Source organism: Panthera tigris, chromosome A1, assembly GCF_018350195.1.
Source record: "Panthera tigris isolate Pti1 chromosome A1, P.tigris_Pti1_mat1.1, whole genome shotgun sequence".
Lineage (NCBI taxonomy): Eukaryota > Metazoa > Chordata > Mammalia > Carnivora > Felidae > Panthera > Panthera tigris.
This window is the reverse complement of record NC_056660.1, coordinates 8,208,249-8,233,945: the sequence shown is the minus strand read 5'-3', so window position 1 is coordinate 8,233,945 and position 25,697 is coordinate 8,208,249. Positions and strand designations below refer to the sequence as shown.

At 40.1% G+C, this 25,697-nt stretch overlaps 1 protein-coding gene across 8 annotated transcripts in view; it reads right to left on the bottom strand.

Annotated features, from left to right (window-relative positions):
- MTUS2 (microtubule associated scaffold protein 2) overlaps positions 1-25,697 on the bottom strand; it is a 566,317-nt gene that overhangs the window by 527,692 nt on the left and 12,928 nt on the right. For all 8 annotated transcript variants that reach the window (XM_042990845.1, XM_042990774.1, XM_042990765.1 and 5 more), the window contains exon 2: positions 16,034-16,106. The gene's annotated coding sequence lies outside the window, so the exon portion shown is untranslated. The remainder of the gene's footprint in view (positions 1-16,033; positions 16,107-25,697) is intronic.

The window sequence follows — 25,697 nt, the reverse complement described above, 5'->3', positions numbered from 1 at the left end:
GGTAGGGACTGCCAAAACCTTCACGCAGATTTTAAGCCAGAAGGCAGGGTGCTGTCCACAGACTCTGGCCAAACGTCGCTGCCTGTGGGCATTCATCCAATGGGTCCCTGCTGGACAGAAGGGGGATGCTCTCCTGTTCTTAATGCCCGCTTCGATGACCATAAAAAGATGAATTTCTCTCCAGTTAATTTTCTGTAAACACCTGAGGTTTCTATAGAATGGAGTCCTCCTGGTGCTCTCCTTACCTCTACCCACCTCCTCGCTCTGGGATTCGCATTCCACATGCAATGTGCTGACTGCTGTCCTCTTTAAGTCCTGCTCATAAACCATGACTGCACGTCGTTTCCTGAATTTGGTGGAATGGGAAGGATGCAGGCCTCACTTAAAATTTTCTGATGCGGAAACATTTAGAAAAGGTTTCGCAGAGGGCGCAGAACTTGAACTGGGTCTTGGAAACAAATCAAGGATAGAGAGGAGAATGAAAATGGCATTCCGGAGAGAAGAGCATGGGGAACAAAACCGGGTCGAGGCAGCATGAGGCACGGTTAGAAAATAAGCAGGGAAATCTGGCTGGAGCAAAGGGTTCATACATGGAAACGAGTGAGGGAGAAACTGGGAAGAACTGATCCCGGTGGAACCGGCACAGAAGCATCCCTGAGGCAGCGCAGGGTTTTCTGAGCTTGCTCTCATTCCAACAGTCTGTGTCCCTGGCTGATGGCAGCATGACCGTTAAGCTGAGTTTCTGTTTCCTCTATGGACTCTGTATTATGCCCACTTGTTTTCCTACTAGAGGCTCTGTGTTGAGCTGGCTTTTTGGTACAGCTGTTTGCTTGTACCATATTCCTCTGTGGCTCTGGACCAAGCGGGCTTCTGTGAACTTCTGCCGTACTTTCTGCCTGTTCAGCTTTCCAAACAAGCTGATATTAGAGACAATGAATTCCTAGCTTCTCCCTTTGGGAGAGCCAGGTGTCTTATTTTACTGACTTAACACTCTCTTTGAATCTTTCAAATGACTTTCGTCAACTTTGGCAGCATATTTTCCATTTAGTTAACCATCAAAGGTCAAAAGAAGTATTTGGAAAACAAATAAAATGCTATTATCTCCAGGAATATATGCATTTATGCAGTCACCCAAAATGCATATTAATTGTGCACTATGTTACAGGGTCTGTGCTAGAGACTAGGGATACACGTGTAACATTCTCCAAAATACACTAATCAATAATCAATTTATCTTATTAATTAATAAAAACAAACTTGTTAAGGCCTTAAATGTCCCATAATAGGTAACGTAACATTTCATCCTAAAGCAGCAAAATACACACTCTTCTCAAGTGCACATGGGACATTCTCCAGGATAGATCATGTTAGGTCACAAAACAAATCTTAACAAATTGAAAAATATTTACATCATATAAAGCATCTTTTCCAACTACGATGGTATGAAACTAGAAATCAATTATAAGAAGAAACCCAGAAAAACCACAAATGCATGGAGATTAAACAACATGTTACAGAACAAACTACTGGGACATAGAATAAGCCAAAGAAGAAATCAAAAAACACCTAGAGACAAATGAAAACAGAAATAACACATACCAAACTCTGTGGGAAGCAGCAAGAGTGGTTCTAAGAAGGAAGTTCATAGCAATAGAGGCCTACCTCAAGGAACAAGAAAAATCTCAAACAATTTAACTGTATACCTAAAGGAACTATAAAAAAAAGAAAAAGAAAAAGAAAAACAAAGCCCAAGTTAGTAGAAGGAAGAAAATAATAAAGATGAGAGCAGAAATAAATGAAATAGAGACTAAAAAGACAATAGAAAAGATCAATGAAACTAAGAACTGGTTCATTGAAAAAACACACAAAATAAGTAAACCTTTAGCTAGATTCAACAAGCAGAAAACAGAGAGGGCTAAAATAAATAAAGTGAGAATGAAAGAGAAGTTATAGTTGATACCACAGAAATACAAAAAATCATAGGAGACTGCTATGAAAAATTATACATCAACCAACTGGACAACCTAAAAGAAATGGATAAATTCCTAGAAACATACCATCTTCCAAGACTGAATCATGAAGAAATAGACAATCTGAATAGACCGGTTACTAGTAAGGAGACTGAGTAAGTAATCAAAAACCTGCCAACAAACAAAAGTCCAGGGCCAGATGACTTCACTGGTGAATTTTCTCAAACATTCTGAGAAGATGGAAACTCTTGAAGAAAAAAGAAGAGAGAAGGCATCCAAACTCATTTTACAAAGCCAGCATTTCCCTGATATCAAAAACAGACAAGGACACCACAAAAAAAGAAAATTACAGACCAACATCCCCAATGAACACAGATGCAAAACCTTCCACAAAATATTCACAAACCAAATTCAATAATACATTTAGAGAATCATACACCATGATCACGTGGGATTTATTCCAGGGATAGAAGGATGGTTCAACATCTGCAAACCAATCAGTGTGATATACCACATTAACAAAATAAAAGATAAAAATAATATGGTCATCTTAATAGATGCAGAAAAAGCATTTGACAAAATCCATTCATCTATGATAAAAACCCTCAACAAACTGGGTACAGACAGAATGTACCTTAACATTATAAAGGCCATGTATGAAAAAGTCTACAGCTAATATACTCAATAGTGAAAAGCTGAAAGCTTTTCCTCTAAAATCAGAAACAAGACAAGGATGCCCACTCTCCTCACTTTTATTCAACATATTCCCAGAAGGCCTGGCCACTGCAAGTAGGAAGAAGAAGAAAGGAAAGGCATCCAAATTGGAAAGGAAGAAATAAGATTATCACTATTTGTAGATATAATACTATATATATAGGCTATCCTGAACACTCCACCAAAAAAACCGTTAAAACTAATAAATGAACCCAGTGAAACTGCAAGATACATAGTTAATTTGCAAAAATCTGCTGCATTTTGATATACTAATAATGAACTATCAGAAAAGGAAATAATCCCATTTACAATTGCATCAGAAAAAAATAGGAATAAACTTAACCAAGGATATGAAAGACCTGTACAATAAAAAACTATAAGACATTAATGAAAGAAACTGAAGAAGACACAAATAAATGGGAAGATATTCTGTGCTCATGGACTAGAGCAATTAGTATTGTTCAAATGTCCATACTACCCAAAGCAATCTATACATTTAATGCAATCCCTTTGATAGGGAATTTTGATAAATTCCAATGTCATTTTTCATAAAAAATGAACATATAATTCTAAAATTTCTATGGAACCACAAAAAGACCACAAATAGGCAAAATAATCTTGAGAAAGAAAAACAAAGCCAAAGGTATCATGCTCCCCAATTTCAAACTATACTATAAAGCTATACTAATCAAAACAGTGTGGTACTGGCATGAAAACAGACACATAGATCAATGGAACAGATGAGACAGCCTAGAAATAAACCCATGTATATATGATCATTTAATTTTCAACAAAGGAAAAAAGAATACACAACGGAGAAAAGAATCTCTTCAATGAATGGTATGAGGAAAACTAGACAGCTACATGCAAAAGAAAGACTGGACCGTTATCTTATGCCATATGTACAAATTAACTCAAAGATTTGAATGTAAGATGTGAAACCATAAAACTCTGAAGAAAACATAGGCACTTAACTCCTTGACCTTAGTCATTTTTTTGATTACTAAATGTTTTTTGATTACTAAGTAACTGATCTTAGTAATTTTTTTTATTTGATTCCAAAGGCAAGGGAAACAAATGCAGAAATAAACAAATAGGATTGCATCTAATTAAAAGCATCCACATGGTGAAGGAAACCACCAACAAATTAGGAGACAGCCTACTTACTAGAAGACATTTGCAAGTCATATATCAAATAAGGGTTTTAACATTCAAAATATACAAATAACTCCTACAACTCAGTAACAAAAAGTAAACAATCCAATTTAAAAATGTACAGAATATCTGAATGGACATTTTTCCCCAAAAAGGCATACAGTCAACAGGCATATGAAAAGATGATCAACACCACTAATCATTAGGGAAATGCAAATCAAAACCAGTCCCATGGTGGGACTGCCCTTCTCAATCAAGTGTGCCTCAGTCCCAGTGTGGTATGCCCCCTCCCCAGAAGACCAACAAAGGTCCCTGCCCACATCTCCCAGCCAGAGAGTTCTGCAGGGCCTCAGTTCTGGTGGGCGTGGTGTCAGGTCTCATTTCACATGCAGACCAGAGCACACCTAGTTAAAACTCACCACATTCAGGCCAGGGACCAAACAGTTCCCATAGAAGGCAAGGAGAGCCTCTGCAGACCACTAGCCTGAAGGATAGAGCAACCAAAACACAACAGCAGAGCACACACCAGAGACACTCCCTGAAGTGCCAGGCCCTGGGCACTACATGCCCTCTTCTTCGTTAAGCCATTGCTTTCAGGAGCAGAAGACATAACTGGCTTTTGTAACACAGAGAAGGAAGCAGAGACTAATAAAAAATGCCAAGATGGAGGAATTTATCCCAAATGAAAGAACAAAATAAGGCCAAAGCCAGAGATCTAAGCAAAATGGATATAAGTAACATACCTGATGGAGAATTTAAAGAAACAACCCTAAGGATGCTCACTGGGCTTGAGAAAAGAATAGGAGACATCAGGGAGACTCTTACAATAAAGATAGAAGAGTTAAAAAAGAATCAGAGATGAAGAAAGAGTACAATAAACAAGACTAGAAACAGGCTTGATTCAATGAACAGCAGGCTGGAAGAATCAGAGGAACGAATAAGTGATACAGAAGACAAAATAATGGAAAATAAAGAAGCCGAACAAAAGAATTATGCAACACGAGAATAGACTTGGAGAACTCAGTGTCTCCATCAAACATAATAACATTCATATTATAGGAGTCCCAGAAGAAGAAGAGAGAGAAAATGGGGCAAAAAAAATTTATTTCCAGAAATAATAGCAGAAAATTTCCCTAATTTGGGGGAGAAAACAGACATCCAGATCCAGGAGGCACAAAGAAAAAAATCTTAAAAGCTGTGAGACAGAAGAAGTCCTTAACTTACAAGGGAAAACCCATAAGGCTAGCTGGAGATTTCTCAACAGAAACTTGGCAAGCCAGAAAGGACTGGCATGCTATGTTCAAAGTGCTGAATGGGAAAAAATCTGTAGCCAAGAGTACTCTATTCAGAAGAGAAGAGGTAAAGAGTTTCCCAAACAAAGACTAAAGGAGGTCATGACCACTAAGCCAGAAATATTAAAGGGGACTCCTTGAGTGCAAAGGAGAGACCAAAAGTGACAAAGACAAGAAAGGATCAGAGAAAATCTCCAGAAACAATGACAAAACAAGTAATAAAATGGCAATAAATACCTATCTATCAATAATGACTTTGAAAGTAAGTGGACTAAACATTCCAATCAAAAGACATACAGTGTCAGAGTAGATTAACAACAAACCAGACCTATCTATGTGCTGCTGACAAGAGGCTCATTTTAGACCTAAAGACACCTGCATATTGAAAGTGAGAGGACAGAGAAACATTCATCACACAAACGGATGTCAAAAGAAAGCTGGAACAGTGATACTTGTATCAGACAAACCAGACTTTATTCTTCTCATATTGCTTTTATCTTACTTTGGTGTCAGGGTAGCACTGGCCTCATGGGAAGATTTTGAATGAGTTCCACCTATTCTGTTGTTTGTAAGATTTTGATAAAGACCGTCATTAATTATTTTTTTTTTTAATGTTTGGTAGAACTCGCCAATGAAACCATGTGGTCTTAGGCTTTTCTGGGCTGGAAGATTTTTTTATTTCTAATTTAACTTCCGCTGGTCTAAGAATATTTTCTATTTCTTGGAGTCCAGATTCAGGATTCAATCATGGTAACTTGTGAGCTTTTAAGAATTAGCTGATTTTTTTCCCTAAGTTATCTGATTTGTTTGTTAGTATATGATTGTTTAAAGTAATCTATTATCACACTATGTATTTCTGTGGTTACCTGTTGTATTCTCTCTTCCATTTCTCATTTTGGTTTTTGAGTCTTCTCTCTCTTTTTCTTAATGTAGTTAAAGCACTGCCAAAAATTTTTTTTGAAAAGCTGGTCATTTCTTTCCATATCATGTTATTGTTTATTCTGGTCTCTCTCCTATTTACTTCTGATTCTTCTTTTTTATGCCTTCCTCTACTAAGTTTCAGCTATGTTTGTTCTTTTTCCAATTGCTGTGGTGCAATGTTGTTTATTTGAACGTGTTTCTCTTAATAGAAGCATTTACAGCATTAATTTCACTCTAACATCTGCTTTTGCTGCATCGCATAGGTTTCGTAATATTGTATTTTCTTTTTCTTTTGTTTTGAGACATACTTTGATTTGCTGTTTGATTTCTTATTCGGCCTGTTGCTTGTGCGGTAGTGTGTTGTTTAATGCTTACATGTTAAATATTTACCAAAAAAATGTAAATTGATACAGCTACTATGAATAACAGTATGGAGGTTCCTCAAAAACTTAAAAATAGAACTACCACATGATCCAGCAACTCCACTACTGGGTGTCTATCCAAGGAAAAGGAGAATACTAATTCAAAAAGATATATGCTCCCCTATGTTCACTGCAGCATTATTTACTAAAGCCAAGATTTACAGACAACCCAAGCACCCATTGATAGATGAATGGATAAAGAAGAGGAATGAATAAAGAAGCCATAAAAAGAATGGAATCTTGCCATTTGCAACAACATGGTTGGATCCTGAAGGTATTATACTAAGCAAAATAATTCAGAGGAAGACAAAAACCATATGATTTCACTCATATGTGGAATCTAAGCAAAAAAACAAAGCAAAATCAGACTCATAGATACAGTGAACAGACCGGGGGTTGTCAGAGGGGAGGGGAGTGAGGGGTGGACACAAAATGGGTAAAGGGGATCAAGAAATACAAAATTCCAGTTATAAAATAATTAAGTCACAGAGATTCATGTACAGCATGGAGAATACAGTCAATAATTGTGTTAACTTTGTAGGGTGACAGGTAGGGTGACAGCTAGATGTATCAGGGTGATCATTTTGCGATGGATAAAAATATCAAACCACAATGTCGTGCACCTGAAACTCACAAAATACTGTATGTCAGTGATGCCTCGATTTTTAAGAGAGCTTGTTAAAAAAATAAAAAAGACATGTAGCAAAGGCCAAAATAAAAGAGGGTCACCATCACCAATGAAAAATTGCTACGAATCACTCCGCCTGTAATCTAGCCCTCCAACCCTCTTTGGTTCAAAATCATCTTTTTAAATATCTTTATGGGCACACTTGATTTGAGATCTTATAAAATTCTCTAGTGAATATGAGCAACATAGGTCAGGCATCCAGACCAGAGCTTTGCCAACTCTGACAACTGATATTTTAGGTCAGAAAATCCTTTGTGGGAGACTGGCCTTTGCCTGGGTTTGACTAGGCCCACTATACGTGGGTTTTTCCCAGCATAGTACTATTAACGTGTTTTCCTCATGATTTCCTCAATAACGTTTTCTTTTCTCTGGCTTGTTTTATCGTAAGAATACAGTGCACGGCACACATAACACACAAAATATAACCTAACCGTTTATGTTGTCGGTAAAGCTTCCGGTCTACTGCAGGCTATTAGTAGTTAAGTTTGGGGAAATCAAAAGTCACAGATGACTTTTCAGCTGCACTGGGGGATGACAGGCCCCCAATCCCCACAAGTTCAAGGGTCAACGGTACGTATTAGTCTCTTGCCAGACTAGACACCACTGAGTATAATTTATTTCTTTTGACTCTGACAGCTCTTACGGTAGCTAAAATTAGTTTCCGGTACAGCAACTGTTGTCATTCAGTACTATAGATATAAAACACCAATATCAAATCAATACTGACTGATCCCCAGACATACTAACCATGAGTGGCTTAGGAAGGATGGAGCCTCACCTCCATGCTTCCCATGTAACATCGCTTTAAACCACTGTTTACGTACTAGTCTATCCCATCAGGTGGTAATTTCTTGGAAAACATGAAACCAAATTGTATTTGGTAAATATCACAAAGCTCACATTTAATACATACTTCCACAGCTGAACTAAAAAAGGAGCAGGCAGCAGGAAATGCAGATCGAAGACAGAGTGTGCAAAGGAACACTCTGCTGAGGAATCTGAGCATTATCCTGCGGGGTTATATAGGGGGCTGTCAAATATACGAGGGCTGAGCCCAGCCAAGGCAGAAGGCCCAGGTAAGTAAATGCCAGTGTGTGTCCGACGAGAAGGCCTAGATGAACCTTCCCCTCCCGCTCTCCCAAGGCTGAGCGGAGCTGACAGCGGACGCCCAGGTGCAGGAGCTATACGGGGCCCGGCTGGCCTTAGGAAGCATAACTCCAAAGTGGCATCGATCTTCAGGGCAGCTGCCTGGTTTCCTCGGACAGTGCAGGTGGAGGAATCAGGCCACGTAGGGAGGGCAACGAGGCCTGCCCTGTGAGACCACCCTACCAACTGCTTATCAATTCCCTGGCATTGGCCAGAGCAGTAATGAGACCGAGGACACGGTGCAAATAATAAACAAGGAAGACAGTGACACAATCAAAAGAAGTTTTAAAAGTCTCAAGTTATCTTTAATGTCTTCTAGAATCTAACCGAGGCCTGATATCCCACTGAGTCCTTCTCCTGACTCCTTCTCGGAAGTGGGTCCTTTTGCCTTTTCTTTGGGACCAGTCACTATCACTCTTCCCTCTCAGGGCTCCTGTGCCCCCTGTCTCTTCCTTCTGGCAGAAAAAAAAAAAACCCTGTAGATTCCACCCCCATCCCCATTTCTCCAACAAGGAGAATGAAAATGCCACCAAAAAAACCTCAAATGACACTCACTCTATTTACAGAAACGCCAAACCGTTCATGCCTATTTCAATATATTCCCACTTTAGAAAGGAAGTTACCCTAGGTGAGTTTCTGGCAGGTTCCTCTTGCCATCCTAAAGACAGCCCAGTGCGATGGCTTGAACAGGATCTAAGACAGACATCAACCCTTCCACACCATTCCCATCTTAAATAATGAGAACCATAATGAATCCGGCCCTCCGTGTTTGGGCAGACAACATTTTCATTCACCAAATACTTACTAAGCCCCATTACGTGCAAGGCATTTTGTCAAATAATTCTGAAGTAAATGAGACATGGATCACCCCACCGAAGAAGCATAATGTCCAATATGGAAGAGGCATAATGTCCAATATGGAAATAACGTGTGTTCGTAAATAACCCCACCGCAAGGTAGAAGGACGAATCCCCTGCAAGGCATTGATGGGGTGCTATGGAGCTAGGAGCTTCACAGACTATCATTTCGATTACGTCTGCCTTTTAGGAAGATGATGAGTCCTAATACCCTTTTCCTATTAAAATTCATTGGTTTTGTTAAGTATGCATTTTCTTAATAAATGAAAGACTGCTTTGTTTTCTGAATGCATAACAAGAACCGCTTCTATGTGAAGCGGAAGAAGACATGAGTTCTTCTGACAAGGAGTCTATTAAAAATCCACCGTAAGTGGCATATTATTTGCACATTTATAATAGTCTGTGGAGATGAATCTGCCCAGATAATTTAATTTCTTTTAAAGAGAGAGGGAAAAAAAAGAGAACAGAACTAAAATATTGAAAAGACACATACAGCTTTTGACTCGATGGAGTCAGAAGTGTATCCGTGCATTTTGGTTGATGTTAAACCTCTCCAGTGACCCGAAATACATCTTAGAACTTACAATTGGCCAAGCGTTTCCGATCTAATTCTTTCATGCATTGCAGTCATTACAGAGAATCACTATTCCTCTAAATTAAACTCTGAGGAGAAGGATACCCTGGATTGACAGACCTCAAAACTTAGCTTCGATTTCCCCATGGTCTGCTCTCATGTGGCTTCCACATGGAAGAATGTTGGTTCATTAGCAAACGAGCTCAGATTGGCGCAGTTATGTGAATGCCTAAACAGACTCCTCGGCCAAACCACAACTTTTCAGCAGCCCTACTTCCTGTATAGGACCCTTTAATATACCCTATTTTGAGAAAGAAGAGGCGGGGGGACTATATACGCTTTTTTAAGAAGTTTAGCAAGTCTAGAAATGTCAGCTTCTCAAAGGAGACTTTTTAAATTTTTTTGTTTATTTTTTTAGAGAGAGACAGAGCATAAGTGGGGGAGGTGCAGAGAAAGAAGGAGACACAGAATCCGAAGCAGGCTCCAGGCTCCGAGCTGTCAGCACAGAGCCCGACGTGGGGCTTGAACCCACGAACCATGAGGTCGCGACCTGAGCCAAAGTCAGACGCTTAACCCACTGAGCCCTCCAGGTGCCCCTCAATTTTAAACACGGCCTTACTTGGAAGGGAAAGCAATATTTCCTTTGTGCCCAGCACTGTAACATTATTGGGTGCCCTACCTTATCATGTCATTGGATCCTTCTGGAACTACAGGACAAGTGCTATCCCATTTTAAGGGAAGGGAACTGTAATGCAATTCAGGTCACATACTCCAAAATGCCAAGATATGACCCAGAGTGTCACCACCAAATGCCACACCATCCTTCGTCATGCCTTTCTCATGACCTTTCTGGTTCAGACTGACAAACGTAACAAGCTGTCTATACATAAAAAAGCATAAAGAGAAAGCCAACATATCAGGGACTCGCCTGCAAAGCCAGGACTTGAACTGAGTACGTTCTATGCCATGAATAAAAGATTGCTTCTCCCCAGTTTCTTAAATGAAGCATTAAGTCTTGCCGTGATCTCTCACTATGTCTCTGATGCAGAAAGAATAACAGAAGGCCTACACACATCTTCTTGGTTTCCTCCAGTTGAGATGGAAAAAAAAGGCATCCCACTCCCCAGAGCCACCAGCTTCCAGTGGCCCTCCCTCATCCTACAAATGTCCACGGGGCACCCAGCAAGTGTCAGGCGTTCAGTGGCCACGGTGGCAGGAAACAGCAGTGAATGAACAAATGCCAGCCCCCATGGAGCTTACTTTCCAATGATGAGCTGGCCCTACAGGAACAAGATGAGAAGATGCTGTGGACCCCCGTGACCCCCCGACCCGCAGGCCGAGGCTGCTCTGCAACCTGCACAAGGTCAACAACCACTTCTGGGAAGGTCATCCTGCCCATCCTGGCATCGAAGCGGAGTATCCTCACCCTAAGAGCACATCAAACGCACACACGCACGCACACACGCGTGCACACAGCATTTTAAAAGGTCAGGACGGCAAGTACAATGAATAATGACTATAAAAATACGATGAAAAGCTAAACACAAAATCCTTTTCAGGCAAAAGCAAATCTTAAAAAGTCGTATTTTAAAAGCCATTTAACTCATTCTCCTATAGTTGGAACCAAACTCAACCTTCAAAAGAAGAACATGAAATGGATCTCCAACTGATCTCTCCGCACAAAGGTCCCAGGCTGCTGCCCCGGGAAGTCCCGCCAAATGGCTATGTCAGCTCGGGTTCTCAGTGCTTCCAAGAGGAAAGGGGCGGGCGGAGTCTACATTATTCTAAGATGTTCTCAAAGTGACTCATAAAACATCTGAATAACCCATCCATTTTTAATTCTTCTGTGATTTCTGTGCTAACTTGAACTGCAGTGAACTCATCTGACTTAACATGAGACTCGCAGGAGCCCTTCCAGGATTCCCGTCGTAATTCATCATTAACTGGACGTGTGTACAAGTATCACACGGCTGCCTGCTATCTGCCTCGAATAGCGAGAGTGAAGCCATCGCGTGTGCTGCTGGCATGCTTACCCATTTAATTACCAAAGACGACACAGTGCCAGTGCGATCCAGGCCCCCGCGTGTGTGCCCCGATGACCTAGTTGAATAAAATCTGGCCTCGCCTCAGACAGAACACGGGTTTCTTTCCTAGCTACGGAGGCCAGATAATAATATGTATCTAACAGTACAAGAGAGCAGCGCATGGAAAATTGTACAGTCTTGGACACACGGAGAAACAGACAACAAAGAAACCTACGTGGTGTCCATCATCTTAACGGGATCAGCCATGTGACACTTATTCGCTCTGCCTGCCCTCCCCCAATAACCAATTTCTTAAAATCCTGGGCTCTGCATCTATGGATTTAAATATTAAAATGTGTTTGGGCTCTTCTCCTGGGTTTTCTAAGGAAAAGGCAGATACGGAAGAATATTAACCTCACCTTCCCTGAAATAATGGGACTGTGAGACCCTAGAGTTTCTAATCTATTCCTCAAGATAATGCTAAAGCAGAAAACAAGACACACACACACTGCTGAGTTTCTTCCAATCCTCAAAAATCTGAGAATATTTCGGTCCTATTTGACATTTAGATATTTTCAAATCACAGGACCTTCTTTAGTGGTGAAAAAAAAAACCCAACATATTCTTCAAAAATCTCTAAGGTCTCTGGGAAACAAATTGTAACCGACAATTCCCTCACATCTCATTATGTGGTGCAAATTTATTTTTAGGATTCCTCTGGCCTTGTTCAGCAGGTGCCCTCTAATGATAGAATTATTTGCTCAATTTTAAAGCAATTCCATGTGTGAAGCTATCAGGCTTCATATTATGAGGACTGAGCCAGGCTGGTCTGAAATGCATAGAGTTTGAGAAATGAAAAACACTTTCAGGAGTCTACAAGATTTCATCCAGTGTCCAAAGGGGCAGCAGACCTAGTGGGTAAGGGCAAGGCTGGCTACGAGCCCCAGCTGCAAACCAAGGGCCATGGCACCATCTGCCTCGCAGGGTGTTTAAGGAACAAAGAAGACAAAGGAGTGTGGTCAGCTCAGCACAGCACTGGAGTAAGTGAGCACTTGCTCTGAGTCAGATATTATTGGCATTTAAACACTGTAAAGTGATTCCATTCCATTGAGCATGCATTAATACAGGGCGCTATATGCCTAATCGAACAACCTCTAGCGTATGACACCCCGCTAAGACTCCTTTTTAAAAGCTACTCTTTCTACATCTCTCTTACGTCAGAGAGTGTATGTACATCTTTATATAATCAACATAAAGGGTCTCTTATTAAAAACAATCAAGACGATTATTTGGACCACGTAGCGATAAAATGTTTTAATCCAAAAGTACGAAGATTAATGACAATGAGAATGCCAGACTGTTGTTATGGACCTTATTCTGTGCCATTTTAACATTTGTTAAGCTAGTTTTTTCACAAAGACTTCCTCAGCATTTTCTAACTGCAAATATCCTTCTCCCTACTGAAACGTAAGGAAAATGGAACACGAACTTATCAGCTCAGTATCACAGGTGCCAAATACCAGACCCCAGAACATCTTCCTATTGTTGTTCTTTCCTTGGTATTCTGACAGCAGAGAAAAAAAATCAGACTTAATATCCACAAAGCAAAACAACATCTAAGCAATTATCCGAGGGTGGGAGGGAATTGATTTATATAAGCCTCCCTTATCCGCTTTCCCATTTCCTTCTGCACCCTCCACTCATTAAAAACAAATACATCCACAAAATACCTTTCTTTAAAACATAGATCATGTAGGGGCGCCTGGGTGGCTCAGTTGGTTGAGCGTCCAACTTTGGCTCAGGTCATGATCTCATGCCTCATGAGTTCGAGCCCCGTGTCGGCCTCTGTGCTGACAGCTCGGAGCCTGGAGCCTGCTTCTGATTCTGTGTCTCCCTCTCTCTCTGCCCCTAACCCACTCGCATTCTGTCTCTGTCTCTCTCAAACATAAATAAACATTTAAAAAATATTTTAAAACATAGATCATGTATATGTGGCAGGGGTGGGGGAGAGAGGTTTCACATGTAAACAACACCAGGGCCTCTCCCCTAAATCACCTAAATGGTTCTCTGAATTGACCATGTGTTCCTCTGCTTCGGTACCCAGAGTATCAACCCCACCACATACACAAACACACACACACACACACACACACACACACACACACACACACGAAAGCAATGAGGGCCATGAGCTGGGGTATGGGAGATAAACATCAACATTCACTGGAATTAGAACTACTCTCTATGGTCTCTTTATTGTCATTCTTAATGTAAGGTGGTGTCCTTTGGGAGAGGAGGGGACAGATAAGTGATACAATAAGAAAACTAACTTGGCATTCCACAAAGAGGAGCTCCTTGAATTTCCCTCTAATCAATTCTGTCATCAGCATTAAGGATGCCGAAGCTTCTTCTTAGGCCACATGTTTTGTTTCCATGGCCTGGCATCCTTTCCTTCCATGTCCTCCCTCACAGGAGTCATCAACATTATGGCGGCTGTCACCACCACCCTGACCACTCCTGCAACCACTGCCACCTATCAGCACTGCATTAAGTTTTTTTCCCGGATCTGTTCTTTAACACATCGGTCATCAGCCACATTCTCCACCTGCTGTCCTAAAATACTGCTGCATCCTCCTTACCCTGTATTTATCAATCGCTATCTACCCATTAACATCAATGTCACAGCTTTTTGTCTCATCGGAAGATGAATTTAAAAATCGGTTAAGCAGAAAAAATAATAATAAAAAAATTGTTAGGCAGGGAAGAGCCATCCATCCATTTTGAACACCCTCAACATCTTTTTAAAGTTTATTTACTTATTTGGAGGGTGGGGGAGGAGGGCAGAGAGAAGGCAAGAGAGAATCCCAAGCAGGCTCCACACTGTCAGTACAGAGCCTGATGTGGGGCTCAAACTCAAGAAACCATGAGATCATGACCTGAGTCAAAATCAAGAATTGGCTGCCCAACTGACTGAGCCACCCAGGTGCTCCATGAACACCCTCAACATTTTGAAAGCAGCTCCCTTTCACTGGGACAAAACACTCAAGTTTAAATAGTCTTTCAGAATAAGCCCATCACAGAGGTGGTGATCTACAGAATAAAGCCCGCTTGAGTAAGGTTGGCACTCTGAAAATATACACTCTATATCACTAAGTCTCAGGAACTCACGCATAAATTTGATTTAAAACATAAAAGTTGAGGTTTTCCTTTCCTAGTTTTACCCCTAGAAAGCTCAGGCTACCCCTTCTGGCCTCCAAACCTATAGAAGCTACTGTCCTTCTAACAAGTTTCTTTCATGCTACCCAAGTGTCCAGTGAAAGCCATACCCCACACTGTTGTTTCTATCCTCTGCCCCAATGACCAGACTTAATAAAAAGTTTCCCTTCCTTAGAGTCCACCCTGAATTAAATCCCAACAAAGCAAAGCCAGCCTGGCATCTGTTCAAGTTGTGTACTGTGCAAGTTCACCATGTTTAAGAGGCCACCGATCACATCATTAGCATCTCTACGATTTCAAAAACTGTGCATCTTTGTTGCAACACCGATGGTTTAAAGATGGGTAATTTGATTATTTATATTGCAATTTTCCAGCATATGGCAAGAAAGTGTCTCGTTGTAAAAATCAGTATAGTTCGACAATTTTCCGTCACATGGAAGTAAAATGTCTGCGGAAGAGGTGCCATTGTCTAATTTGCACAAAATGCCATATGGGCCAGCAGCAGCCCTCGGAATAGCTCCTCTCAAACGTTTTAAACTTTCTGTGGTCTTGGCTGTTCACTAAAGCATCTGCTCTTGGTTTCATAAACTCTGTTTGCACTGCATTAACTTTCTCCCCCACCCCCAATCTGGGCTTTCTCTCTCAATAACCTCAGCGATCAAGCACATCCTCCCCTCAAAGCAAGCCCCTAAGTACCAACTGCATCCCCTTGTCCTACTTCTGTCAACTGATATTACTAAACACATGTTAACAATAACACGATAACCTTTTGTGCTAGATTAATTACCGCTAGGAAAAAGATATCCGTTGTAAGCACGTGCCACAAATTTAATAACGTTAACAAAACATGTTGCTTGAACTTGAGTTTCATCAATGTCTGAATAGATTCCTCACATTTTAAAAAAAAAGCAAAATTAAGCTTTCATATCAGAATTCATTTTAATTGACTTTTGTCATTAATAATATCCACCAAAAACTTATCACTGTTACTTTGAGTGCCAGGAACCCAAGCTGAATGAAATACTAAATCAAGTAGAGAGCCACAGAAACTCACCTTGACCTCCAGAAAATGAGTTTTACTGCCATTGGTGACAAGCTCCCTTAGTTGACGGTCCAGGTGTGGAAACCTTAAAAAAGCAAAAGAGAGGTGAACACTTAGGAGAAAGGACACAGAAATAGAAAAGCATAACCAGTTACTTCGTTATAATACTTCTTCTCCCTGAAAAATAAAGTTAGTTCAGGAGGGCTTGATCCATGCAGTAATTGTACCACTAACAAAACTCTTCATAAGTGGAGCTGTTTCATGAACGTAACCATTTTTCCATTGGCTGGGTCTGGGATTTTAGAGATACTTAACCTTATTTTCAGATTAATCCTCAGTGAATTACATTACTTCAATTTTCCTTCTATCTTAACCCCTCAAGTAGTTAATGATCTAAAAACTGATTCTTAAATACACCATATAAATGAAGTATCTTACAGACTTAAGACTTGGCTTTTGTCAGGGGAAGAATACCTCTGATACATGAATAATTATGTCTGTTTGGTAGTTCCTAATTTTCTTAAATGGCACCAAATTTATACTTTGTGATTCTTACTTTGTTCTTATTCAGAAAAAAAAATACAGAACTAGAGGAACTATGAATCTCACAATATTAACAGTATTAATTAAATCTAATAAAACTGTATTTAAAAAAAAAACAGCAAAAATTACTTTCCTCTCTAGATTATCCAGCAAGATTAGTTTTAGGTGGTAGAAAAAATACAAATTTTCCTCCCAGATGCTACTTCAGTAGATGCCACAGAGTGCCCGCTATTATAAGCTTCAGCCATAGAAAGTTGGTGATGTCCAACCACCGTTTACCTCAAAAATGACGTCATCATTTTTCTAAGTCAAAAAAAAAAAGGACCGGAAAACAACTAAATCTTCAAAACTACCTTTTGCTCGGCACACATCATTTTCCTAAGCAGCGTCCATGGTTTGGGTATTAACTGTTTCCACTCCAACTTAACACCTTCGTGGCACCAGAGAGGTAACAAGTGAATTGCCTCCAGCATTTGGAAGGGCCTGAGCGAACCTCCTCGATTCTTTCTTCCCACCCAGTCTATTTACTTACTGCCGACTCCCTCTCAGCTTCCTCCTTGCAACATCAAGAGTCTTTTCCAAGAGTGTGTGGCAGAGAGGACAGCTGAGGGCTAGAAGGCCAAGGGAGACAGTAAGAACGCAGATCTCTAAGAAGGGCAGGCCAAAGGGCAAGTCAGAGTAAGTGAGGAACAAGGTGGGGAGGAAAGCAGAGGGCTGCCCACTCACTGATCCAGCCCTGACATGGCAGCAAGCATCACACGAGACTGAGAAAATTAAACAGGTCCACGTCGGGATGGAATGAAGGAGACGTTCACTAGTCTAATATATTCAGCAACCCATCTATCTCAGGAGCTGCCACAACCACCACTCCCACCACTGCTACGAACACCAGCACCCAATCACCACAAGCGACCCCCGACACTAGGGACGTAATGTAGGGCACGCACGACACCATTGGAACTAAAACCCAACAGAAGAGAGGCCACGTGGATACCCCCCATACAAAAAGTTTCCCGTTCATACGATGTATTTTCTTCTGAGATGGAGCAGAAATGGTTTAACTGATTTTCCCTCCTACGGGGAGACCGGTTAATGAGCAGCCTACCATAAACTGCTTTGTTTTGTTTTGTTGCATGAACAAGCAGCCGGTTGCAAAATAAACTTTTTAACCTCTTCTTAGTACCGTTTATCTATTTCACATTCCCTTGCTTTTGAAAATTTATTATCTGAAGAAAAGATATAAGGTCAAGACCAGCATTCTTGGGGCACCTGGGTGGCTGAGTTGATTAAGCGTCTGACCCTTGATTTCGGGCTGAGTTGATTAAGTGTCTGACTTGATTTTGGCTCACATCATGATCTCAGGGTCATGAGCTCAAGCTCCATGTTGGGCTCTGCACTGATAGCACGGAGCCTGCTTGGGATTCTCTCTCTCCTTCTCTTTCTGCCAATCTCTCTCTCTCAAAATAAATAAATAAACAACCAAACATTTTTTAAAACTCAGCATTCTTACTACAGAGTCCCAGATGACATGCCAGGTGGAGCCCATTGTTTTGTTCATATCCAATCAGAATTTCAAAACACGTAAGACCAGGAGAGAAAATGCATGGAGAGTCTATCCTACATTCAGAGGCACTGTTCACTGTTCTAGCACTGACTTTCCCTTGGAAACAAGAGATAAGCAATCTACTGTGGACCACTATAATGTTGAAGGCAAACGTGTTAATGATGGCAATAGCTAAATGACAGCACCAACAATAACAGAGAAAGGGAATCATTATTATTATAATAGGTATGGCTACAGATAAAGAGCTACTGCAAGTATCACAGCCTGGAATTAATAAACCAGTTGGAACGGCACTGCCCATTATGAAAGACGGTTAGAAAACAACATTACGTTAATAAAGCGATTGAGTAAGAGTGTGAACGTAGGTAAGGAGAGCTAGCAAAGGTATGTGGAAACTATACATACATGTGTGGAAGCTGCCCAGTAATAACTAAGCAAAGCCACTCTGTGAAGTCAGAGGCTGCCTAAGAACCAACTGGTCAACCTCACACAGAGGAGCCTAGGCCACTGGTAATGATCACTGAGATCAGAGCAAGGTCTGCAGAACATCACCAGGCAGCAAAACTGGGAAGCTGACACAAAAGGAGCAGGTGTTACCTAAGGCCTTAGAGTCCTATGTTAAAGGACTCTGTATACAGCTCAACACCAAAAAATAAACAAAGTATCCAATTTAAAAACGGGCAGAGGACATGAATAGAAGATGTTTTTCTAAAGACACACGCAGATGGCCAACAGACACATAAAAAGATGCTTAACCACACTAATCATCAGGGAAATGCAAATCAAAGGCAGGATGAGATATCACCCCACACCTCTCAGAATGGCTAAAACAAAAAACACAAGAGACAACAAGTGTTGGCAAGGAAGCAGAGAAAAGGGAACTCGTGCACTGTTGGTGGGAATGCAAACTGGTACAGCCACTGTGGAAAACAGCATCGAGGTTCCCCAAAAAATTTAAAAAAGAATTACCATATGATCGAGTAACTCTACTACTGGGTATTTACCCGAAGAAAATGGGAACACTAATTTGAAAAGATATATGCATTTCTATGTTTACTGCAGCAGTATTTACAATAGCCAAGATACTGAAGCAACCCAGGGTCCATCGATAGATAATTGAGTAAAGAAAATGTGATAAGTACATATATGTGTGTACACACACACACACACACACACACACACACACACACACAGGAATATTACTCAGCCATAAAAAAGGAATAAAATCTTGCCATTTGCAACAACATGGAAGGAACTCCAGGGTATAATGCTAAGTGAAACGAGTCAATCAGAGAAAGAAATACCACGTGATTTCACTCATATGTGGAATTTAAGAAACAAACAAAAAGAATGAAAGCAAAAAGAGACAGAAAAAGACTCTTAAATACAGAGAACTTACTGGTGGTTGCCAGAGGGGAGGTTATTGAGGGGACGGTGGGATGGGTGAAACATCTGAAAGGGATTAAGAGGACATTCATTTTGGGGCACCTGGGTGGCTCAGTCAGTTAAGCGCCCAACTCTTGATTTCAGCTCAGGCCATGATCTCATCATGGTCATGAGCTCGAGCCCCATATTGCGTTCCACACCTGGTGTGGAGCCTACTTAAAATTCTCTCTCCCCCTCTCCCTGCTCATGCTCTCTTGTATGCTCTCCCTTTCTCTCTCTCTCCAAAAAAATTTTTAAAAAGAGTACATTCATCTTGATGAGCACTGAGAAATGTATAGAATTGTTGAATCATTATATTGTACACCTGAAACTGATATAACACTGTATGCTAATTATACTTGAATAAAAACTTTTAAAAAGAGAGTGAATGCTAAACTTAGTTAGAATGGTAGGTAAAAATAACAGAGAAATATTTTTTGAATTCGTATAAAAGGACAAAATGAACACAAAAGTTGCAAACAACCATACCCTCCCCACACAAAATGATTCGTTTTTAGAGTGAGCAAAGAACACAAAACCCTGGAGCACAGTTTTCAAATTAAGAAAGTACATCGATTTGATCTTGACTTTTGAGGTACAGACGGTATTTTTAAACAATAGGACATAAAGTTGAGGAGCGGGTGTACATATCTATTATCAGACAGATGCTTCTAAATTTGGTTTCAGTCAGAACAGTATTCTTGGAAAAACCAACTGTGTTCAACTCATAACTGATACAACCAAGTATTTATTGCAGTTTGGCACACAATGGAATACTACATGGCAATGAGAACGTTTGACCAAAACCACATCCAAAACTATGGAGGAACACATGAAATAACCATTAACTAAGATATACCCTATTCAAAGCACAAAAACAATCACAACAAACTGGCTGGGAAAGTAAACTCTGCACACTAGTGTGCAAAACAGGAACAGGTGGTCACACAATAATCACTGAGGGAATTTGTTACACACAGAAATTCCTGGACAGCACCCGGAGACTTACTCTTGAATTTCAAGAATTTGTTTTTTTGGAAAGCTTTCCCTGGGTACACTGGAGCACAGCCACTTCATGTGCTGGGGCAACAGATGGAAACTACCAGAGAGGCAGTCTCTCAATTCAAGAGTCTGGGCTGGACCATCAGAAGACATGTTACATTTAATCTTCATGGCAACTCTCTAAATTTCAGTATCCCAGTTTTGCAAAGAGGTGACTGAGGGGCAGGTCTGAAAGGTCAAGTGATAAAGAACAAATGTCACCTGTGACTTCCTTTTTCAAGCTCTTTGGTGGTGCCCACTGCCTAATATGGAATGTATTCTAAACTCCTTTTCAGGCACCCTCCAAAAACATGGTCCCTAACTCTACCCCAACCACACCACTCCTTCAGCCACCCATTCACAGCCACACTCTAGCTGAACCAATTGCTTAGAAGTAAGCAATTTCCTGGGCAGTGCTATTTTAAGCCTCCCCGACTCTGCCTTTGCCCTTCATCTACCTCATGTTCCAAGATGAAGCTCAACCTTCACCTCTTTATGAAGCCCTTCCTGACCACCACCGGCCCCTACCCAAGTAGAACTGACTACTTCCTTCAATGTAGCAGTCATAACAATAAAGTAAGACTTTACTTCTCCCCACTATTATATGTAGCTCATGGATATGGGCTATATAACTTTACGAGAACAGATATCAATAAATGTTTTAGGAATAAATACAGTGTTAGAGCCAAAACCAGAATTTGAACCTGGATGCAACTCAAAGCCAGTACACCACACTGTGTCTCTTGAATCTGATTTTATAAAAACAACTCCATAACTATTAACACAGTAGCCACTTAGCCACGTGTTTCTACTGGACACTTGAAATATGGCTAGTCTGAACTGGAACGTGCTGTAAGTTTAAAACACACACTTGACCTTAAAGATTCGGTATGACAAAAAGAATGTAAGATATTCAACATGTTAAAATAATATTTTGAATGTATCTGGCTAAATGTGTTAAAATTAATTTCATGTGTTTCTTTTTATCTTTTTAATGTGGCTACTGGAAAATGTAAAATACATATGTAGCTCACATTACATTTCCATTGAACAGTGCTACTCTAGGAAGTACAGCCTCTCTCTTCCTTACTAATAAATCTGTTAAGAGGATGCTAACTTTTCCCAGTGATTACAGAGCACAGACATCCAAGACCACACTGCAGTGTCACATAGCCTGGCCCTGCTGGACATAAAGAGGTTTCTCCTACATTAAAAGACTCACAGAATGTTGCTTTCAGAATTCTGTCAACTCATTGGAGTTCGCCTCCACCATCAACTGTTGGTTCTCCACGTGCAACTCCTAAGGTCTTTAATCTTCCAATATGGCTATCTCATGTATTCCGAGGCAAAGGCCAGTAGAGAAAAGTGGGGCCAGGACTAGGCAGAGGCAAAACATTTGCCTCGGGCACATAATTTAAGGGAAACTGAAAAACTCAGTAATCAAGATGAATCATCGTTTACGTAACGGCTTTGTGGTCATGTAATTCACGTACCACAAAATTCACCGTTTTAAAGGCCACAATTCAGTAGTGTTAATACATTCATAAGTTGTTTAACTATTGCCACTATCAAATTCTAGGACATTTTCATTACCCCCCCAAGAAACCCCGACCCCATCAGCAGATATACCACCTTCCTTATGCCCACCCCTCACAACCATCTATTTTCTGTGTAAATTTGCCCATTATGGATATTTGATACAAATGGAATCACAAAATATGTGGCCTTTTGTGTCTGTCTTCTGCCAGTTAAACGTTTTCAAAATTCACCCATGTTGTACCGTCTATCAGTATTTCATTCCTTTTTATGGATGAATAATATTCTATCATATGAATATGTCCTATTTATCAATTCATCAGTTAACGGGTACTGGAATTGTATCCAGTTGGGGATATTAGGTACACATTGATATACACATTTCTATGTGGCTATAAATTTTTAATTCTCTTGAGTATATGCTTAGGATGGAATTGCTGGGTCATATTGTAGCTCTATGTCTATAATTTGAGTAACTAGCAACTGTTTTCCAAAGCGGCTGCACCATTTCACTGTCCTACGAGCAGCGTATCAGGATTCCAAAGTTTTCATATCCTTTTTTTTTTTTAATTTTTTTTTAACGTGTATTTATTTTTGAGACAGAGAGAGACAGAGCATGAACGGGGGAGGGGCAGAGAGAGAGGGAGACACAGAACCGGAAGCAGGCTCCAGGCTCTGAGCCATCAGCCCAGAGCCAGACGCGGGGCTCGAACTCACGGACCGTGAGATCGTGACCTGAGCTGAAGTCGGACGCTTAACCGACTGAGCCACCCAGGCGCCCCCAAAGTTTTCATATCTTTACCAGCACTTGTTGTTACTTGTATTTTTTGTTAGCCATGTTAGTGAGTGCATAGTGATATCTCATCGTGCTTTCTTTTTCTATCTTCCTAAACCCATAATGCTGACCACCTTTTCATATGCTTATTAGCCATTAGTATGACTTCTTTGGAGAAATGTCAACTCAAGTCCTTTGCTCAACTTTTTAGTTATTTGTCTTTATGTTATCAAGTTGTAAACATTCTTTATATATTTCATATACAAGTTCCTTATTGGGTATATGTTTTGCAAAATTTTTGTCCCATTCTATGGGCTGTATTTTTTCTTCCTTAATGATACTCTCTAAAGCACAAAAGTTTTTAATTTTTATGAAGCCCAACTTATATATTTCTTCTTTTGTCACTTGTGCTTTTGATGTTGTATCCAAGAAACCATTCATTGCCTAATCCAAGATCATGAAGATTTACTCCTCTTTTCTTCCATGAGTTTTTGTTGGTCTGTTTTAGCTCTGGCATTTAGGTCAATGATCTATTTCGGGTTAATTCTTGTATGTAGTGTAAAATAGAGTCCAACTCCATTCTTTTGAATGTGGATATATAGTTATTCCAGCACCATTTGTTAAAACGACTATTCTTTTTCCACTAAATCGTCCTGACACCCTTGTTGAAAATCAATGATCACTGTAAAGGCTTATTCTGGGACTCTCAATTTTATACCACTGATCTATAAGATGGTATTAACGTCAATACCACATTATCTTTATCACTGTAACTTTGTAGTAACTTTTAAAAACAGGAAATGCAAGTCCTTGAACTTTGTTTTGCTTTTTCAAGATTGTTCTGGTTCTTCTGAGTCTCTTATATTTCCATATAAATTTCAGGATCAGCTTGTCAATTTCTGCTCAAAAGGCAACTGGGATTTTGACATGAGTTGCACTGAAGCTATGGATGGGGAGCACCGCCATCTTGACAATATTGTCTTCCAATCCATGAAGAGAGGATGTCTTTCCACTTATTTATCTTTTACTTCTTTCAGTGATGTTTTGTAGTTTTGGGTGTACAAGTTTTGAATGCCTTTTGTTAAATTTATCCCTAAGTATTTTATTTTTTGATGCTACTGTAAAGGGAATTTTATTTCATTTTCAAATTGCTCACTGCAAACATATAAAACTGATTTTTGTTTATTGATCTTATATGCTGCAACCTTGCTGAACTTATTAGCTCTAAGTGTGTGTGTGTGTGTGTGTGTGTGTGTAGTCCTTAGGATTTTCTATGTATAAGATCATGTCATCTACTCAATGACAGAGAACAAACTGAGGGTTTATGGAGGGAGGTGGGTGGAAGATGGGCTAGATGGGTGATGGGTATTAAGGAGGGCATTTATTCTGATGAGCCCTGGTGTTGAATGTGATGAATCACTGAATTCTACTCTTGAAACCATTATTGCACTGCATGTTCAATAACTAAATTTAGATGAAAGATAAACATAAAATATTTTTTAAAAATCATGTCATCTGCAAACCAAAATAGTTTTACCTCTTCCTTTCTAATCTGAATGACTTTTATTTCTTTTCCTTACCTAATTCCCTTGGCTAGAACCTCTGATAAAATATTGAATAAATGCAAAAAAATGGGAGGTGCCTGGGTGGCTCAATCGGTTGAACCTCCAACTCTTGATTTCAGCTCAGATAGTGATGCCAGGGTGATAGGATCAAGTCCTGTGTTGGGCTCTGCACTGAGCATGGAGCCTGCTTAGGATTTTCTCTCTCTCTCTCTCTCTCTCTCTCTCTCTCTCTCTCTCTCCCCTTCTCCCTCTCTCTCTCTCTCTCTCCCCCTCCATGGGCCACTCCCCTAATAGCATTCTCCTCTCTCCCTAAAATTAAAAAGAAAAAAGAAAAAAGAAGGAATCCTCATCTTGTTCCTTATCTTAGGGGGATGCATTCAGTCTCTCACCATTAAGTATTGTTAGTTATGGGGTTTTGGTAAATGCCTTTCATCAGCTCAAGGAAGTTTCCTTCTCCTCCCAGTTTTGTGAATGCTTTTATCATGAAGTGCTTTTGGCATTTGTTAGGTGCTTCTGCTATGTCTATCAAGATGATTACGAAGTTTTTGTACTTATTCTATTAATAAGGTACATTGCAGTGGTTTTCATACGTTAAGCCAATCTTGGATTCCTCAGATAAAGCCCACTTGGTCAGGGCATGTAAACCTTTCTATATGTTGCTGGCCTCAGTTTGCTAGTATTTTGTTACAGATTTGTGCATCTATATTCATAAGAAATATCAGCGTATACAGTTGACCCTTGAACAACATGGGTTTGCCCTGTGTGGGTCCACTCATATACAATTTTTTTTCAATAGAGTACAGTACTGTAAATGTATTTTCCTTACGATTTTCTTCATAAAATTTTCTGTTCTCTAGCTTATTTTATTGTACATAACACATATAAATAATAAATATACAAAATATGCGGTAGTTCTTATCAGTAAGGCTTCTAGTCAATGGTAGGCTATTTGTTAACTTTTTGGGGAGTCAAGTAATATGTGGATTTTCAACTGCATGGGGGATTAATGCCCCTCACTCCTGCACTGTTCCAGAGTCAGCTGTACTTTTCTTGTGATCTCTTTGTCTGGTTTTGGTATCAAAGTAATACTGGCCTTAAACAATGAGTTGGGAAATGGTCCTTCCTTTCCCATTTTCTGGAGGAGATTGTGCTATACCATCAAGTCTTCTTCAAATATTTAGTAGACTTTAGCAGGGGAGCCACACACGCCTGGGCTTTGCCTTGTGA